Genomic DNA, 4,428 nt, shown 5'->3' on the forward strand with positions numbered 1-4,428 from the left:
TCAATAGCGAGTGTCGGCCAGCAAGACCCTTACATTGTCCTTATAGTGTTAATTTTGTAATCAGAATTCTCAAAAAACAACAAATACAAAAACAATTCACATTCACTCATTAAGGGTTGGCGTCTAGTGCTTGCGTTGAGTATTCAATTCCCTACAATTGTAGTAGACCACGAAACCTACACAATGGCAACCCCCTTTTCGCTCATAATTCTGCTGCTGGGTAACGGTATAATGTGTCATGGCAGTCTTTTCACATCTACTGCAGTACTTAGGGGGCGGTCCTTTGTGTTTGTGAGTTTAGCCAATCACAGAGAAGAGATTATTTTGGGTGAATGATAAAAGCACCACATCAATGCTTTAAGTTCGGCGGAATATTTGGAGCTATACTCATATACATTTATTGGCAGAATTTTTTGCAAAGAACATTATAAACTTAAGTTTGTGTAAAACTTTGTGCAAGGCCGTATTCAGGGGGGGGGATGAGGGGGATCAAACCCCCCCCGAAATGAATGAATGTTTTTATATAAATAAATATATATTTTTAGCTGATAGAAAAATCTTATCGAAGATGTTGAAGAAAAATTGAAGGTTTTATTTTGAAAAACGCTTACCTATAAAACTTGCACAAATCATAGAATACTAGTTGAAAAGCCCGTCAAACGACGGTCGAAAAAAACAAATTGTTTTTGTTCTCACACCACAAATTTCATTTTTGGAAAATGTCTTTCTGGTTTTTATGTGTGTTTGTTGTTCTTTTTGTGAACATGACTCGCTTTGTTTGGCCATAGCAACAACAACGAAACAGTCAAACACACATGTGTAAATGAAATGGCGCAAAACTGCGAAAAGAACCTGCCTAATTCAGCGATGGAAGCACCTGGAGAGTGCAATAAAGGGATATTTGCAAAAATTTTGGTCACTTTGCCAGTTACTCAGGGATGGAAACTACAATTTTTAAGAAATTTAAGATTATTGTCAAGAGACAGATTTTTAAAGAAAATAAAATTTTGCAAAAATTTTCTATAGAAATAAAATTTTGCAAAAAATTTTACAGAAACAAAATTTTGCAAAATTTTTTCTATAGAAATAAAATTTTGCAAAAATTTCCCATAGAAATAAAATTTTTGCAAAAATTTCAATTGAAATAAAATGTTGACAAAATTTTCTATAAAAATAAAATTTTGAAAAAATTCTATATAGAAATAAAATGACAACATTTTCTACCGACATAAAAAATTAATAATATAGAATCGCATTCTTTTTTTCGACTAAAACATTCTTGAAGTTCAATAAAATCTTGTTTTTGACTATATCTTTTACAAAATCGAGATTTTCTTCCCATATGAACATGTCTGTTTTGCCATATTTGTAAAAGACTATTAGCAAATATGGTTGATAAAGACTTTTTCAAAATATTAAAATATTTTGTCAAAGCTATTGTACCATAAATCTCATATCGATTCAAAAATGTCTACACAAAAGGTACTTAATCCTTCGCGGGGGTACTACGGTACTGACCGGGGTGAAAAAGTATTGCATTTTCCATCCATGCAGTTACTACGTGCTCATCCGAACGTTCATTTTCAACAATGAAGAGATTAAAGACGTATCTTAGAAATTCGACTAGCGAGAGTAGACTCAATGGATTGGCATTAATGTCGGTTCATCGCCGAATAAATGTGCCGACTGAAGAAGTCATTGATTTATTTGCTGCCCAAAAAGCCCGTCGGCTCAATTTTATATTATAAAACAAGTAAGTAAAGTCTAAAGTCGGGCGGGCCGAATATTATACCCTTCACCACCATGTAGACCAACATTTGTGTTACAACTACTTCAAATTTGCTGGAAGCTATATAAAGGTTTGCATTTCCAGATACAAATACTTATAATGGAGACAATTTTTTGTACTTCTACAAAATCTCTAGAATTAAAATTGAAATCGGCTAACGCCCTGGAATGAAACACAATGTTAGTAAACACATATAGGAAATATGAAGCGAGAGCAATTTTAATGTAATTATACAAAGAGCATTTATGATTTATCAGGCGATACTTATGTATTCGAGATATAGGACAATTTGAGTAACATTTACAATTTTTGTTATTCAGCAGTGATGATTTTACAAGGATATTGGTTAGATCTTGCCAAGATATGTGGTCAAGTATGGGTTGTGATATATTATTTGGTCAAGTCGGGCGACTTGGAGCCTTATTTAAAACTCAACCGTTCTGTGGAAAGTCTGACATTACAGTGTGTAGGATATGATTAAGATATGGGGAAATTATCACAGAATTTTGTGTAAAGTGTGGGAATTTTGGCCATATTTGTATAAACCGGAAAAACGAAAATATGGAGGCTTTATCTAATTCTGAACCAAATTAGATCAAACTTGACACACTTAAATATCATATTAAATTTATTCTCCGTGGAAACTATGCAGTCAATAGGAGGAAAATCCCATTGAAAATGGGTCTAAAATATGAAAAATTTGACATGCATAGTTAGAATAATAATTCTGTTATCTCTGCAAAATTTCACGTAAGTGGGAGTTTAACTTTGGCCCCCGTGGTCATTTGAGTATAAATCGGGCGAAAGATATATATGGGAGCTATATCTAAATCTGAACCGATTTCAACCAAATTTGGCACACTTACCGATACTGTTAAACGTACTCCTTGTGCAAAATTTGAACCAAGTCACGGCAAAACTCTGGCTTTTGAGACCATATAAGTTCAAATCGGACGAAAGATATATATGGGAGCTATATCTAAATTTGAACCGATTTCAATCAAATTTACCAAGCATTGGTAGAATGCCAATTCTACTCTTTATGCAAAATTTCACGAAAATCGGTAGTAACCTTTGGCCTCTGTGGTCATATGAGTCTAAATCGGACGAAAGATATATATGGGAGCTATATCTAAATCTGAACCGATTTAGCTGATATTTTGCAAGTTTTTCGCGACTCATAAAATATTCGGATGTACTGAATTTGAAGAACATCGGTTGATAACCACGCCAATTATGACCAGATCGGGGATAAATATATATGGCAGCTATATCTAAACCTGAACCGATTTTTTCCAAAATCAATAGCGATTGTCTTTGTCCCAAAAAACGACCCTATGCCAAATTTGAGGACGATCGCACTTAAACTGCGACCTGTACTTTGCGCACAAAAATACATGAACAGATAGACAGACGGACGGACAGACAGACAGACAGAGAGACGGACATCTCTAAATCGACTCAGAATTTAATTGTAAGACGATCGATATACTAAACGATGGGTCTCAGACATTTCCTTCTTGGCGTTACATACAAATGCACAAACTTATTATACCCTGTACCACAGTAGTGGTGAAGGGTATAAATATTGTATACATACCTATGCATAAATAAAATTTTCTACACATGAGATTATATGAATATTTTTTTTTCTAAATTGAACCCCCCCCGAATTAAAATCCTGGCTACGGCCTTGACTTTGTGTATATTCATGAATTAACCTGGAGAGTTTTAATGTTGATATTTTTAGAAGAATAACCCAGTCAACAATTTTCACTTCGTGGTATTGGACAAATTAGTCCAAATAAATAGCTATCGTGAATCGAAATGGAACATCACTTTCTTGAAATCTGCAAACAAGTATGCAAAAATTTTCAATTGTAGTAAAGAGATCAAAAAATGTACTTTTTGGTTTCAAATTGTACCAACTTTAGTATTTAAGTTTTTGGTATATTTGGTATAGAACCTCTAGAATTTTAATAACAGCTAAAGCTCTTCGCATTAATATAGTGCAAATATCTTCATTAGGGGTTAGAGACAGGGTCGACACAGTTGGTAGAATTCTACCAAAAATTGTAGATTTTTTTATTGTTAGAATTCTAAATATTTTGGGAGATTTTGTAAAATATTTCCCTCCAACTAAAAGGTACTTCACTTTCATCTATCGAAGACCTTAGAAATATGGCTTGCGCTAAATTGTTCAAAACAATTTTGGTAAACGATGGTTCTCCCCTTCCATCCCTTCTCAAGAGGGTTAGAAAGAACAAGAAATTCGAAAATTTGAACTCTACCATCAACCGAATAGTGGCACTATGCGACTCATGAGACATTCCATACAATCAAACTGTTTCTAGGAAAACCCTTTCTGGAAATTTGATACCTTGACTAAAATTACCTCACTTCGTACTCACACAAAGGAACACACCTCACCGGAAGTCTATAGACAACATTTCTGTAATATATTAGACCAATTAACGGGTTACAAAATCATATATACCGATGGCTCCAGGGCTAATGGGAACACTAGTTACAGCATTATAGAGAACAACGAGGTTACCGTTTCAATTTTGCCCAGTTATACTTCTAGTTTTACATGAGAAATTATTACTATCTACGGGACTGTTCAACATGCGAAAAGA

This window comes from Haematobia irritans, chromosome 1 (assembly GCF_050003625.1).
Source record: "Haematobia irritans isolate KBUSLIRL chromosome 1, ASM5000362v1, whole genome shotgun sequence".
NCBI lineage: Eukaryota > Metazoa > Arthropoda > Insecta > Diptera > Muscidae > Haematobia > Haematobia irritans.